The sequence below is a fragment of the Stegodyphus dumicola genome, chromosome 5 (genome assembly GCF_044657685.1).
Source record: "Stegodyphus dumicola isolate Sdum_Otavi_A_Nest chromosome 5, ASM4465768v1".
NCBI lineage: Eukaryota > Metazoa > Arthropoda > Arachnida > Araneae > Eresidae > Stegodyphus > Stegodyphus dumicola.
In genome coordinates, this window is record NC_140772.1 from 80,539,541 (window position 1) to 80,556,601 (window position 17,061).

The window sequence follows — 17,061 nt, forward strand, 5'->3', positions numbered from 1 at the left end:
CAAAACTTGGACTTGGGACCAGACTTCAGTGGAGAACAGTGCTTTTTACAGATAAGTCGAAATTCAGCCTGGACACTGATTCTGAGCGTACCGTTATCTGCAGAGAACCTGGAACGCCATACCATCCTTTTCTCAGCTAGGAAAAGGTGTCATTTGTGGTGGTGGAAGTGCAGTGGTTTGAGCCGGCATTATATGGTTGGACAAAAACACTCTTGCATGTTTGCCACTACTACTACTACTTTGATTGCTACGAGGTATAGAGAGGGTAACTTAAAGCCCAGTGTTCAACTTTTCAGGGGCGCAGTTGATTCTGAATTTCTGTTAATAAACGGCAACGCTCCTCCTTTAACATGCAGAGAGAGTAGACGATTACTTGGAGAGTTAGTGTATTGGCTAGCCAGATCTTCTGAACTTACAAAATAGAACATGTCTAGGATGCTTTAAGAGGACAATTTCATCTCACTGTCTACCTCGAGAACCATCCTTGAGTTGAAAACTGCCTTGCTGTGGGAGTGTGATCGACTGTTACAGGAACTCCTCAGCTGCCTCCGGTCGCGTATGCCGTCACTTATGCGACCTGTCGGGCACTGAGAGGGCATTATATACCATATTAGATTAATTTACAGTTCGATATCACAACGTGGATTTTGGATATTCATGCACTGGGAGTTTTACTGATAATCATGTTTACATAAAATGGCTTTTGAATCGTGGATCTCTTTCTTTGTTATAAACGTGTATTCATACCAAATTTGATTAAAATCTGTAATTTTTCAGAAATTCGACATAATATGCAATGTATTATGTCTCTTCATTTTGAACACGAGTGTAGCTGAATGGGTGCATTGAAAAGTTTAGACTATCTAAAGATCTCTATAAATCATTTACTCGACCGACATTTTAATTCACGTATGATACATATGTTAGATTTATTCATAATTTCTTTATATATCTTTTTTTTTTAAACTTTATTACGTGCTCCGCCCTTAGCCACTACACAGAAAGGGAGATGTGCCCCGCTGAGGTCATTTAAAGAGAAACTGACTCGTATCCACGTTACATGTGGGTAAAAGCACGAAAACGCCCTTTCAGCCAGCCCGTTCGCCGGTATTTGAACCTCGGACTGAACTACCAGCGTTCAGCGGCCGCTGGTGGTCTTATATATCTTTAAATTCTTTTTTATTTTCAAATCTCATACTTCATCCGTAATGTCTATTAGTAAACAATGGCGATACAGAACGAAATCACGGCAAAGGAAGTAAAGGAAGCGTTTACATGTGCGGCAGTAATAAGTTACTGATAATATTTGGAATTAAAATTATTTCTGAAAGATCCTGAGTTCAGCTAAAATGTATTCTAATGCTTTCAACTATTTGAAAATAGTTGCATTACCTTTTGATAAATTCAAGATGAATAAAATACTCTGAGATATGTCTGTATAGTTTAAAGTTATCTTTATAATACACACTTCTAAATAAGCATCCTAAAAGCGAAAGACTTAAATATATTTAATATATTTAGTATTGCCTAAAGATCAACGATATACCCATGATACCATGTAGTATGTTTCAAAACACATTCAAGTTTTCTAAAGAAATGCATTATTTTAGCATAAAACTGATTAATGTAATGTCCTTTAGCGCTGAAGATTAATACAATAATCAAGCGCGTAAATCATCTTATTTGAGTGCTCATCAGTTCTAAGCACGTCATATCATTTACGAAGTGCATTAGAGAATGCCTCAGATGAGTAGTTTAATATTACAGCTTGTCAAGTAGCGTACTCGGCAATTATATTAGAGCTTGGGTATTACATGGTAGACGGCTAACTAGTTTGGGCATTAGATGCTTCTGAACGCATGCTTAATACACACAAGTTTCTAAGAATAAAGTTTATTTTGAGTACAACAATAAATGAAAGTATTGCTTTGCTGTGACACTTTTCTAATTTTCCTTAGGAAGCCTTCTCCTTTAATGAATTAGTTTCTATGGATGTTTAACAAACTTAATTTTGAAGAGGCCTTATTCAGACGTGTACTATTTTTCCTTTTATTAATCTGTCTCTGAATCAAATGATATCATACGTCATTAATAAATAAAATAAATATAAAATAGAATGATAAAAGGTGTGTATGATTTAATTTATACTTATTTCCATAATTACGTCGGAGAGATTTAAGTTTGAGGTAAAGTAGTTTGTTCTTTAGAGTGCCAGGGAAAATGCTTCAGTTATTTTCGAAATCCCCTACCATTTTAATTAAAATTAAGAAATAAAAAAGGATTTATTGTCAGATGTTTACTATGTAATGTCATTGCAAAAAAGATAGTTCTAGTGTTCCTCACACAGATCAGTTCATCGGTTTACAAAATATCATTCATTTACTATTACTCAAAAGTTTAATGCACATTAAACGATAACATAATAATAATAGTAACTTTGTTTTATTTGTTTTCCCTTAACAGGTAAATTAGATTAAAGTTTAATCTTCAAACCAAAGTCCACGGGAAAGCAAAATTCATATTTCAGTTGTAAATATGCGTATTTCTAGAAATTTAATAGCAAATTATCTATTTTAGCCTAGATTTAAAAAATAGTTCATTTAAAAATTTTCATTATAGATATCACCAGATCATTACATAAGCGTTTTATAAATGTTTTCTGCAGTGCACGTAATGGAAATTAATCGATTGGTAGATCAAATGCCAAATTACTTACAAAGAATCTTATCCTGTACAAGAACACGAATTGAAAATGAAAACAAGGATTATATTCATAAACAAATTATAATTTCTAATTTTCGAATCCTCATCTAGAATAGTGGCATTCAACTAAAAAAATTTTCTCATAGAAAAGCAAGCTTCCTAAAAGCGCTGCATTCATGATTATGCCACTTAATGTGCTTCTACTGATGGCACAATTTATTGAAATCTTTGACGTTTCCGTATTTAGTTGTTTAGGTACTTTTTAAGAAAATATTTATACCACTACCACATTTTTATTGCTGCAGTTCCATTAATGAACTTACATATGCAAATATGATCATCCCGAGAGACTTTACGGTTTGCCAATTGGTATGCACTAACAGTGTCGCTTTCTGAAACCGCTACCGACCCTAGTCTTGCTCAGTTTCCAAGTGTTCAAAATATCGTTTTGGTGAAGCCTTATATCTTGTATAGAGTTATCAATTGATTTTTAACAGAGTAGGTAAAGAATAAAACAAAAATGAATTCGGAATTAGAATGAGTTGGAGCTGGTTTTGAATTCAATAGCTCAATAATAATTATGCTAAAGACGACTTTTGATAAAACTAAGTTCAGTTAATAGGGTATTAGAAAACTAAACGAGAACTATCAAAGTGCTTTTAATAATACTGTGGAGAGGTTAGGTTATTTTTGACATGAAAAAGGAGCAACTCCGTTGCCGGGACTCGAACCTCGGACCTCTCGAATACGTGCCGAGCGTGCTGATCATTACACCACGAAGGCATGCTAAGAAGGCGAGAGAAATACCTTAAAACATAAGTGAAAAATATAATATCTAGTTTCTTTTCAACTGTTGCCTTAGACGTTATATATATGAGTATAACATTATAAATGGCTTTAATACTCAGCCTTAAAAATGCTAGTTCGCTTTTCTAGGAGCTTAAATTGAGGAATTGACACAATGTCAACAGGAAGAAATTCGAAACTTTCTGTGAAACTATTCTAGAGGAAGAATCAATTAGCAGCACATTTTTTTAAAGACAACAAAGCCTCGCGGATACCCTAATGGAAGAAGATACCTAATCCTTCTTATCCTCTTAACTCCGAAACAGATCGTAAAATTTCAGATCTCTGCTATAAAACCAATAGTTTAAAGTCCTAAGGAAAAGCTGAAAGAAAGTTTATAAATAATATATTTCATCAAAGCCAACCGTTGTCTCCGAATCATTTTAGAAATAGAGGAGTTTCAATTTTGTCGCGGCCAAACGCTTTCCTTCAATTACTAGGATGCGTAAATACCGGCTTAGAAGGGGATAGTTATTCAAAATAAAATAAGTTAAACTTAGAACTATGTTTTAACCGTAAACGCTTCGAAGCTAATGTTTGCGTGTAACAAAATAGTTGAGCAACATTTGTTACAGAAATTAATCAAAATTGAGTAGTAATAAAGCGTATTCCTTTGCATTCAAGTGAAACGTTATGGAGACTGTTTTTCTATATTGTAAAGAAAGTGGTGATATTTATTATGAAAAATATTCCGAACAGCAATGAAATTAATTATATGAACCTAAGACTAAGCTACTCGACAGAACTTTCGGCTTACGAGCATTTTAAGTGTTCCCATGCCGCGCAGATACTGTACACTTACAAGCATTCATGCTTTCTTGGGGATTCGAACGAGCGTGCTGCTCAGAGTGGTAGTCATTATTCACAAGTAGAGAAAAGATGTTGCCGACCCATCGTAGATCTTGCGATATCGCGACACTATGTGTTCGTTTCGATAATGTAAGCTAGTTTTAAACTTCTGAGTTTTCTATTCAAAGAGAATTAGCTGGATTTGTGTTTTTACTCTCTGAGTGATAAGGGAAACTAACGATATTTCGATTGCGCCAAGATTAATTTGTATTTATAGCCGCGTTCTTCTTCAGATATGTACAGCTATTTAATTTTCTGTGTATCATTATTATTAATAATAAATTGTCAGTTTCCTCCTGTTTATTTGAAAGAATGTTTTTAAAGGGATGGCCATGATCCGAAGTTTGGATTATATACATCCAATATATTAATATATTGGAATATATTTATATAATTAAATTTTCTTTAATGTAAACTAGTCAATCACATTTCTCTTATCGCTTTTAGGATAGGTAATAGCATTATGCACTATATATTTTTTTTAATTTATCTTGTTACACAGGATATTAAAAATATAGCTTTATTATTTTACCTATTTTAGGCATGTACTCTCAATCTCTAAAAGAGTAAGTCAATGACTTTTATGAAAATTCTTTCAGCGTTGGAATTTGGAGGATTCTTCAAATAATAAATTGAACTGGTTGAACAGTCTCCTAAAATCTAAAACACGTAACAGCCAGTTATTTATTATGCTTTATTAAGTTAAATGCAAAAAGCTTTGCAATTTTACACACAAAAGTCCCAGAATAATTTCAAATAAATTTTACGGATTTGTATCACATTTTAATATAATTTTAAATTGTTTCAGCACATTTAGGGATACACTACCAAAGAAAGTTATTTATTTTTGGGGATTAAGCTTTCCATATTTATCAAGCAGAACCTATTATTAATTTTGTAACATACGTTATGAAGTATTTAATTGCTAACATTTCCATGAGTTTTTCAAGTAAAAATGTGAAGCTTTATACATTTAATATTAATAATATCGGCGTTTAAGGAACGTTCCCGCTAATCGGATTTCTAGCTCAGTAAGGATCATATAAACCTACGGGATTTTGTATTTAAACTCTTCTATGCATTCTTAGATCCGAAACGCCTTTCCTAACATTCCGAAACTTTATTTTGAAAAAGATTTTAATTAAAAATACACATCTGTGATCAATATTTCTTGTGTTCGCCTTTTTGAGTTCCGTGCGTAATATTCTTGGAAAAGAGAAAACTTTTGATATATATGGGGTTAATCTATTATACTAGACATGAAAAATTCATATTTCTAATCCACAGGTGTTTATGATTGCTTAGGAAGTAGTTTTAGAATTTATATGTATAACTGATCTGAAATGTACACACAAATACAATCTGACGTTCCTAAAAATATAATAATGAAGTACAAAAATACTGACATAGCCTTTACTCGGTAACAATTAGCATATTCTAAAACATGCGATATTAATATTATTTAACAAAGTGTGCCATAATATTGTAATGCAAAATTAAGTTTCTTCAAGTGAGAAAATTATTACAACACAATTTTATTCCTACTGTCTAGCAACCATAGGAAAGTTTCTTCGAAATAAATCTGAATATTATTATATCGGAAGAGAGTTGACGCATTCTTTTGACGGGAAAATTCGATAAAGGGAAAAAGGTCCCGGATGGAAATTTCCCTCGTATGTCAAGTAAATGTCAGATATTCGAAATTCATATGTCCTAAATATACACCTTTAACGGATAAAATTGTCAAACCTTCAGGATACCAAAGCAGCGTTGTCTAAACACTGAAAGAAGTGGTCTGGCATACATAACATTCTAACGTCATCTCCTACTGCTAGCCTCTCAACAGGCCAGGAATGAACCGAAAGTGAAAATAATCGATTCAGGAATTAAAATTAATGTGACTTATATATAAAAGATTGTTTCTAGATATTACTAACGATTCAACGGAATTAAATCTGATAATTCGTAAATGGCGTTATATTATATTCACTCATAGGTTAAAACATCTACATATCTAGCTCTGATACAGGTAAGGAATGATAAAAATACAGTGATTGCTTCTGTTAGATGCTATCCTAGGAGATGGGACAGATCGTTATTATATAATAAAACCTTATTAAAAATTTGACAAGTATCGACTTGCTGACAGTAGCCTGTCAGTTATTAGTTGAATTTGAGACAATGTATATTTTTAAGAAATGTCACTCATAAATCATGAACCATCAGTAAACATGAAATTTTGTTCCCATTGCAGATCACTGATAAAAAAGATGTGAAATGTTATAAATGAAATGTGAAATGTTTATGATGATTGGTACAAAATTAGCTCCAAGTGAGTTGAGCTGCTGCTTGTGCAAAAATGGGTGTTATTTAAGATTAAACATTTATGTGCTTTTTGGACTTAAAGCAAATCTGCAAGCTGAGGTTATATCTAAGAATATTGCGATAAACTCTGATTATATCATAAGGATTTATTAGAAAGTTTAAGAAACGTTGTATACAGAGAATGGCTTAAAAACAGATTCAAATATGTTGGGCAAGCAAGCTCATTTCCCTTCACGATTATCCTCTGTGTCATACATGTCTTATAAGACGATCTGTTAAATAAAAGAATTATGGAAATGTTCATATCCACATTATCCAGCGGACTACTACAGCGCGTTATGATACTTGTAATTTTTCTACAGAGTGTAAATGAACGTTAAATGTAGTTATTCGATTCTAGTCATCGAAGCAGCTGAAGTAATGCAGTTAGACACTATTTTAAGGGTTTTTCAGAATTGTTTCCGAAACTATGAAGAGTAATAGGATGAGATTGCGCTTGAAGGAGAAGATGTATTGGTGAGGGCGTATTAAAGCAAACGCATGTTAGACTGTAATAATTTATTTTTAATTTAAATATTCATCTTATGCTTTAATCACATTACAGATGTAAGTCTTTACAGGACTAGAACCATCGTTTAGTCGTTGGTAGGTTCAAGCTTGGCAGATATCGTACTCGTACTGTCTTGTCTGCGCCTTGGTTGAGGGGACATTACATAGTTTGATATCGCAGGTTCTCCGAAGGGGATGGATTTCCATCGGTCAATACTGTGAGACGGACGATGTCAAACTTGGGATTTTGTTTATTTTCGGTGGATACTTGCTTTCATCACTATGCTTGAGTTCATTTACTGTGCGAGTGTAACATTTAAAATCCCTCTGTATTGACTGAGAGGGGTAGCACCTCCTCGTCACCACATCACCTGTGGTGGCTGGGGTATTTATGACCGTGCTAAGGTTGCCTCGAGCCTGCCAGGTCTGGGATACCCTTCCTCTGGTGATCTGTACATATGTACGCATGTTCTTTACATGTCTAATTTTTATGACAACAACAAATGCATATGGTTTATGTTTTTTTTTAAATATTGCGGCTTTAATAAGAGACTTTAACTCTTTCGCATTGATAAAGGTCAAAACCTGTTTCTCGCAGACATCTGAAACGCCTGCGAATACGAATTTCTGTTCGAATGGATTTCCGTGCCTCTTGCCAAGTAGAATGCTACAGCGCTAACAATAACCTGCTTGAGGTGAAGTGATTACTTCTCTCTTGGGGTTCTTTGTGCGGTTTCACTCACTGTGTGCAATTTCCCTTTAGCTAGGAGTGAAACTGTGAGCATCAATAACTAATTGTTGACACTAAACAAAGGAGAGAGAAAAGGTGCATTCAAATAAGACAACTACTTTAATCGTTTCAAAAGAATAATTAACATGTTATTTAACAACTCTCCAAAACCAATGAGCCATGCACTAACGTGATGGGGGAATTCACCAGGTAGAAAAAAATGACGCTGTGGTTCGGCGGCCTGCCAATCTCTGAATGCACGGGCGATACGGGCAACTTCGGTGTGAAAATGTTAAAGTAGAATTTTATACCTCTCCAATACATATAACTTCTGTGAATTAGTATTTACAGCTACCATCCTATTCGTTTAGCACTAAGAGGTTAATATTACTGCCGTCAAAAGTTATTCAATGTACTAATCCTTAATACTCTATGAGGATGATCGGAACACTTGATGAAAAAGAGCTCATTGTCTGTTTCTCTTGCAGTTGACAATGCTTCTTCTCTTCTTTGGCTTAATCTATAAATTATACTTATTCTATAAAATTCATTAAGAATGACATAAATTGCTAGTAATTTTAAATAGTAATACGAATAATTATAAATTAAAAAACCAACGTTTTGATTTTTATATACGCATATGCAATAAGAGCTATGTAAATGAACATAAAAACACTCTATCAAACACAGAAGACTTTAGATTTCCCGGAAGCTTAATAAAGGAACTCTTTTGTCAAAAGCCAAAATAAAATAAGAAGTTTTGTTTATTTAGTTAAATGTTTAACATCGCACGAATTGCTCTAAGACTTACAAATATTCTTTACGTAGATGAAAGCGGGAATGTTCTTCAGCTTGTTAAATTTAACGGAACGATGTCGGAAAGAAGTAAAGGTTTTTGTGTCGAAATACATTGAGTATTTTTTTGACACAGTCAAAACGACAATTTCTAAGACATTTCTTTTAGCCTATAATTGTTTAACTTCTGTTAAGGTTATGATATTTATGTTTAAGCTGGGAAGCTAACTAGACAATGTCTGTGAAACTATCGTCTGCAAGAGACACCTTTGTGAATACTTATGCCGTAAAAGGAAATGGATAGTCATTAAAGTAAGGATTCATTTTCATTGCAACAAATGCGTAGAAATTGTGAATATTTAATGCTGTAATAGTTAAGTCCAACTATATTTATTTATTGCAAATTACATTTCGAAATTAAGATATGGGAAATGATTTGATTTAAGAAATTCGAAGTCGTTTCTTACAGTTGATTTTAAATAGAATATCAGATTGCTACTTTGCATTATTTGCTTTAGTACATTTGATTTGCTTTACTAATGTCTTTTGTTACAATGTGTGTCGATTTTATACTTCAGATTGTCATATTCTCGAGCAATGTGTGTCTTTTGTTACAATGTGTGTCCATTTTATACTTCAGATTGTCATATTCTCGAGCACTCTAATCAAAGAATTCTAAAATTAATTAATTAGATATGTTAATTAGAATATCATCATAAATGAATATTGTATATTCTAAAGTTGTTTTTTCTAATTTTTAACGCAGAGAAGTTCGTTTTATTTTGTTAAGTCTTTCAAAAGAACGATGCAGTTATTGAACTATTAAGAATTTTTAAATATAAAACATTCTTAATTTATCGAACATAATAAAATATTTCAATTATGCATTTTTCAAATCGTTTTTTTTTCTCGAATTTCGGTGCTGTAAATGAGCTTTCCTAAAAATGATGCATAAAAATGGAAATATTTAACAAATGATTATTGCAGTTTTATTATAATGCACTCAATGCCATTCTAAAAATATCTAATTTAAAAAAAAGGGCTGGAGTTCGACTGAATTCATTGCAATTCATCTGAATTAGTTTTACCTCTTTGTTATACAGCATTAAATATCATTACGATATAACGAAACTACAGTAATAAATACAAAAATGTATTCGCAAATAATAGTAACATTTCAATTATTTAAATTTCTAAAGCTAAATATTTTTGCTATGCCAAACTGATAGTTCTCCTCTGTCGAAATGTATTGAAAGTTAACGTTAATGTTCTTTAATAATTCGCATTTCTTTACCGTAATTGATTGCACGTTTCCGTAGTCGGATTTTTTGCTAAAAGGAACAGAAGTTATTTTCTTTGCATTTTTATCTCGATAAGCCAAAACCCAATATTAGCTGAAAAATGTGGATTTCGTGTCCTAAACATTTGCTGAAACTTTTGAATGAACAGTAACGTCCATTCCCGTGGTTTTCTGTAATATTTAATTAAATTCATCAACATCTGCACTTTTATTGTTGTGAGTACTTAAAATCAGACTTCATAGAAAATTGTAATTTATTTTGTAAATGCAACCTATATTTATATTTTGTATAAAAACAGTAATATGTTAATCTCTTTGATAGTCTAAGTATATCTTGTCTATTTTAAAACATATCTTATATTGATAATAAGGAATTAAAAGTTAAAATCGCTGGCACATTTTTTTCCCTACTGTTAGTATTGCAATCAATATTATGTTGCTGATACTAATGAAATCAAAACCGGAAAAGGCAGTTAAATATTTCGCTTACTCCGATTATAATTCTCTGGGTCTTTACAGTTTTCATTCTCTAACAGAACCGCATCGTTTCATCCATTATATGTACCATATTTTTAAAGTAAATGTAACAGAGCGGCTTAATATTCTCCTAAGCTGGCGTTATATTTTCTTTTTCTGTGAAAGAATCCACGATATACCACGCGTATACTAGTAAAGTAAATAATTACAGTCAAATAATGTAACGGACAGAACGACTTAAACACAAGCAGCGATCGATTCTGAGGGATTGACCAGCCCCGAAATGACGATTAAAAATATCATGATCTTAATCATTTTCATTACTTTTATATCAAATTGTATGCTTTAAATTCTACCTTGTTTTGTTGTACATACTTGTGTATATAAAGTAATAGAATCGCAGTTGTTTATCAAATAAAATTTGTAAAGAAATATCTCAATAACTCCGATTTTTGATTACTTGAATTTTTCCCCGCTCTCTTCGATTTTGGCTTATAGAAACTTTATTATGTTAAACCAAAACTCTTTCTAGTTGTCTTTAGACATTTTTACGTATATTTTGTGCTCATTTCCTCAAGAATATATGTTTGCTTGATGCACTGGATACCTACAATTTTATCCGTTCTGAATAGTGTTAATTCAGAGTTAATTGCAAAATCATGTAGAGACGTTAGGTATTTTTTTTAAGCAGGCGAGATGAAAAATGAGCAACGCCTTTGTCGGGAATCGAACCACGGACCTCTGGAATACGCGCCCAGCGTGCAGACCACTACAGCACGAAAGCATGCCAAGGAGGAGGGAGAAGTACCTTATATACTCCCCCCCCTTTTAAAGGGCGACGGGAGTTTATAGGGGACCCAGTCGCCAAATCCTGGGGATGGAGAATCATCATTTACCACCCTTTAAGTTCGGGCGCCACTGTAGAGTCATTTTTTTGGAAGCAGGAGTCATGAAAAATGAGCAACGTCTTCGCCGGGAATCGAGCGACGGACCTCTGAAATACGCGTCAAGCGTGCAGATAACTACACCACGAACGCACGCTAAGAATGTGGAAGAAATACCTTATAACCATCATTTTTTTAAATTATACTTTGGGACACAGATGTCTTTGTGATCCCTATGCAAGATGCGCATAGCATGTATCTTTCATTTAACAGCTACATGCCTATAGGTTACATTCTTGTAACTCTTAAGTGAAAAGTTAGTCATTAAGACAGGCAAAAATGTATTAATTATTTGAATAAAAACAGTGAAAACTATAACTATTATACACAAAGAAAAGTTAGAAAAATGGAAGTTTCATATGCAAATATATGTACACTAAAATTTCCCTTCATATAATTTAAATAGTGAAAATCAAAAGAAGGAAATCTTTCATTTATATGATATGCGTAACTCACGAATTTCTGAAATCAATACATAGCGCATCTAAAATGTCCATCAGATCTCATTTGATCGGCTAATCTAAAAGCAATCAGTGGACATTTCTGGTATTCCAGTGGCACTTGATCATCGGTGATCACTATTTATAGTTAATTTTCCTTTATACATTGAGTGCTGAGTCATTAAAAAAAGAATTTCGAGTGATGTTCCGTATTTCTTGAGAGACTGAAAATAAAATAATAAAGATATAAGTAATCATAACAAGCACCTTAACACCAATACCGATCAAGGCACAGAATATACTGAATTGCTGTTTATCATAATTTACTGTTTATCTTAGCAGTTACAACTGTTTGTTTTGCGGAACTCTGGAAAAAGTGTTATCACAAGCCATCAGCGTAAATATAGGAAATAACAGGAGAGAACGTAAAGGTGTGGGAGATAACGGCAGTGGTAACATTTGGTATATGGCGAATAATACTTCTAAAAGCCTAACTAATGTTCTAACTAGTAGATATTTATATAAGTGTGAATTATACTTAGGTTCTCATAAATATTATTTTATAATGCTTTTTAAACTAACCTTTGTGATCGCTAATATGTTTATTTTCGATTATTTGTAATTATTATAATTTTTAATTTCAAATTGCAATTAATTGCAATTATAAACTTTAAATTAAACGATCTTAACATATCCAGCAGGATTTATAATCACATCTTTAAATATACACGTTTTATTTAATGATTTTTGGATTATAAGCTCTCTTTCAGGTCTGAGATGAGTCTTCCCCATTAAGCGAATTAACATTCATCAACGAATATCCTTTCTGATTTAGCTGTATTTCTTTCATCTTCTATCAAGCATTAATTCTCATATGAAATTTTTTAATGTCATAATCGGAATATTCTTTCTGTTTGACTTGTCTCAAGACCTTGCTGATTGCCTCGTAAAATGCAATTTCGTCTCTAAGAAAATTTTATTATGAGTATCAAAATAATTAATACATGCTTCGAAGAAAATTCGCTTTCGTGGATGCGAATTATCAGAATCGAAATTATGCAATCGCAGTTCTGGTATTTAGCTTTGTTTTAAACGTTGTATGAATTAACTTTGTTTGTTTGCTTGTTGGCAAACGTGTGCCGAAATGATAATTTGATTACAGATGTTTAAATTTTTTATGTTGCACACAATGTGTTAAAGTACAACACCTTAAAAATTTCTTATATGGTTTTTACTAATGCATGAAATATTTATCTCATTTCATATATACATATCGATATATTTACTAACGGTTCGATATGTTTTTTCGTTATGTTCGATATGTTATGGGCCGACATAATAAGCTTACCATTCTAAGAAAGACTAATTTGCAATTCACTTTTCCCTTTAAGTCGCTGCAAACACTTTTTCATTTTATCCCATTGTGTTCTTTAATGTTATGAGTTCCATTATATATATATATATATTTGCAGCTTTAGTGCAAGTCATAGGCCTTTTTAATTTACTTTTATTTCTAATTTATATATATATTGTTTCACAACCCGACTTGTTATTACCTGGTGTGTATCTAGTATGATATTCTTGCTGTTATCTGATGCATATCATATATGAACATTATTTACATTATTTATTATTAGATTATTTATATTATCTAATTATTTCAACTCAATAAATCAGTCCATGGAAAAACTGACAGTTTCAGATTAAAAGCTGTTGTATTGATTGACAAAGGCAGTTTCATCGCATCTTATAAACTATTTCAGTTTTACCGTCATTTCAGATTCTTATTACTTTAATTGAGGTCCTGTCAGAAATTTTCGGAAGTGTCAAATATTCAAAATATTATCTGTTTAAGTTTTGTGCAGAAGAACAGTGAAATAACCCTTACCTTTTAGTTCAATATTATTGCATTCTCTTTAAAATAAGCGTTTCCTAAAAGATAAAATAAGTTTATTGTAAGATTAAAGAAAATACAAGCCATAAAAGCACTGCACAATACATAAAAGGCATATTTTACTCAATCAGTTTAGACCTGCTGTAGGTGAAAACGCGCTGTATCATAAATATTTTTAAAGTTTCTAGCGGATTTTCGCTTGCGCGAGAATTCACAGAATCAAAGGCAAAGCTATATACGCATAAGAGACGTCAGTTTCAATTTGGAGCGAGTGTTCTTAAAGCTGCCTGTATAAACTGAGTTGGAAACTGTTTCACATATACTATCCCTTATTGCAGACGCTCCCCACAATGGAGGAGACGACATTGATATACGGGTGGAGGGCTTACGTACATCGTACATCATTCCCAAGTTTGACGTCTAAAGGATATTTTATGTCATAGGCTGTCCATTGTGTAAGTGGAAGTTTGTTATAACCCAAACAGGGGCGGGAAACAAAAGTGTCTGCATTGTTAAGTCTAGCAGTATATCTCAGACGAGGATCCAAATATTCTCGAAATAATGTTTATTTCTGCTTATATCCATTAGCAAGGATTTAGAAAAGTTAAAAATCGTTAACCAGTACTAATTAGCATATTCTTACATTTTCTTAACGGGAAATGGTTTTACTAGCTTCATACTCTGCATGAATAAAATTTTTTTTATTTTAATAATAAATTCCAAATGATTCTGTATGGGACGACAAAATGCCATTTAATGCTGTTTGTATTATATACATATATATGTATATTACAAACATTTTTATTTTATCTTGTTAATTGAATAGCATTACTTTAATGCTGTTCAAATAACCCTAGGTCTCAATGAATTTTTAAGATTGAAATTACATGTAGTTTTTAATATTACTATAACTGCTGTGGATGATTCCAAAGAAACTTATTTAAAAGAGATAAATATCATATTTTTCGTAGACAATGAAATCGAATTATAATCTTTCCTATCATTTGCCTAATTAATAGAGTTTTTGGCAGTCAACTTTCCGAAGCATAAATTTAAAAAAGGATTGAGATAAAATATTACGTAATTTTCATGCTTCATTATCGAAGATTTTAATTCAAAACTTCATGATAAAAGAAACAAAGTTCATTGTAGTGCACTGATACTTTAATGTTTTACTGCTTTTTTATTTTCGAAAAATTTGAGAAACTATGTAGAGAAATTTGAGACGGTTTTTTAATGGGAAGAATGCTATAGTTTGGTTTGCTTTATTTAATTACGGCAAAGCAGAAGAAAGGGAAGGAGTGCCTTCTTGGAGGACATTTTAAGGGACAATATAACATATGGAGAATATATTTTCAACATATGGAGAAAACCACATAAGCGCCCATACAGGTGACAGGAGGACAAGGCACCCGGACGGCTTTCTATGACTACTCGATAAGCACCCGTACAGCAAGACCGAACTACTAGGGTTCAGCGACTTTACCGCTCGGCCACTGGTGGGCCATAAAATTTTGTAGAAAAGGGATCAAAGCAACCCATCATTTAAAGTCATTTTTCGCTAATATTTATTAGGATAGGGACCATACTGGATAGGGAAAAGAGAAAATTTTGTACGTGCTTAATTTTAGATCTTTCAAATAAAATACATATGCAAGTCACGTGTTATTTTAACTAAATAAGATTTTGGTGCCTGGCGTGTGAAAATTACTTTAATAACTAAAAATATTAAAAGTGGTTTAGTTAAGATTTTATTAGCTAAATTTAGCTTCATTTATTCATTTCTTATATGCTTAATTAAAGCTTTTTTATACTAAGTTAAAAATTGTCTCTCTTATCCGCCTTCTGTTGTGTGAAGCATTCAAGCGAATTTAGGTTTCACTCCAATTCTATAAATTACATTCTACTTTAATTTGACTTTGTTTTAATTCTCCTTCAAATTAAAGAAACGATTTCAAAAATAATTAAAACCTTTAGATAAAAATTAAGACTTTATTTAGCTAAGCTTGTATAATCAGATTTAAAGTAGAACCTGCATTTATAACATTAGTGGAATTGCTATTAAATAATTCAACGAAACAAATTTTTTTCAGGTTTTTGCATGGATGATGAAACAGAGTATAATTATCTGAAGCGAACTGTGAAAGAAGGAGAGGACAAAAACTTAATTAAAATGCCTTCCAAACTTCAATTGCATAGATGAATCATAATTTATTTTCTGCACTCAGTTTTTGTTTTCTTAAGTCAACATTTCATTTCATTATGATTTGGATAGAATATTAATATTTTCTTCCCACTCTGAAAGAAATTTAAGAAGAGAATTTCACTTAAAAATGAGCTAGGTTATGTTTGGAATTAAAATTTTATGTTTAAATGATAGATAAGTACGGTCATATTTTGTGATTTTTACAACAATAATATTTTGTGATATATTTTCTTTTTTGTGATATTTTGTGATATATTTTATTTTGTGATATTTTTTCTTTTTTTTCATTTTAATAATATTTTGTGGTCATATTTTGTGATTTTTACAACAACAATATTTTTAAACATGTTACACTATTAATTAAAATAAGAAAAACATTCTGCTTCAAATTATTAAAATGAAAAAAAAAATAAAAAGCTCTGAAAGGTTTCAGATTTTAAATTAAGCCCAAAGAGGCGTTTTTGTAACGTTTTTGTGTTACCTTTATTTATTAAATATCATGTTCTACGTACTCAAAATATAAAATTCAATTCAACAGCGATATCGCAAATTCATTTTAAAATAAGCATATCTTTAGAATTTCCGATACAGAGTCTCGCGCCCTGGAGATAAAAATGTTTTTCCCGTACATCATTGCCACTGCTCGCTTTAAAATCGTTTAGTTTTTTTAAATCAAAACTTCGTTGAAGTGTTACAAAATATGAAATCGATAAAACAAATTTCAAATTCAAATTAGGGCTTCCAAATGAAAGTGTATCCCTAACGTAATATTCTCCATTCTATGGAATATTACATTATTTAAATATTGATGGCTCTAGGTACCGTTGTTTTATCACAATGCCAGAAACATGCATACATTTATGCAGATTCTTTATTATTTAATTTCTTTAAATATAAGATAGGGCGATAATATATGGTGGCAACGATTTGAAAAGTGTTACAGCCTTTTTCCAACGCAAAATGCCAAAAGGAAATTATTAGTCCTTCAGGACAAATTGCCCCT

The 17,061-nt window shown here is 32.0% G+C and overlaps 1 long non-coding RNA gene across 1 annotated transcript in view; it reads left to right on the forward strand.

Annotated features, from left to right (window-relative positions):
- The window catches only part of LOC146997148 (uncharacterized), a 193,287-nt gene extending 177,001 nt beyond the window's left edge, over positions 1-16,286 (forward strand). Inside the window, exon 2 of the long non-coding RNA XR_015041152.1 lies at positions 15,946-16,286. This is a non-coding gene — a long non-coding RNA (uncharacterized LOC146997148). The remainder of the gene's footprint in view (positions 1-15,945) is intronic.
- The last annotated feature ends 775 nt before the right edge of the window (positions 16,287-17,061 follow it).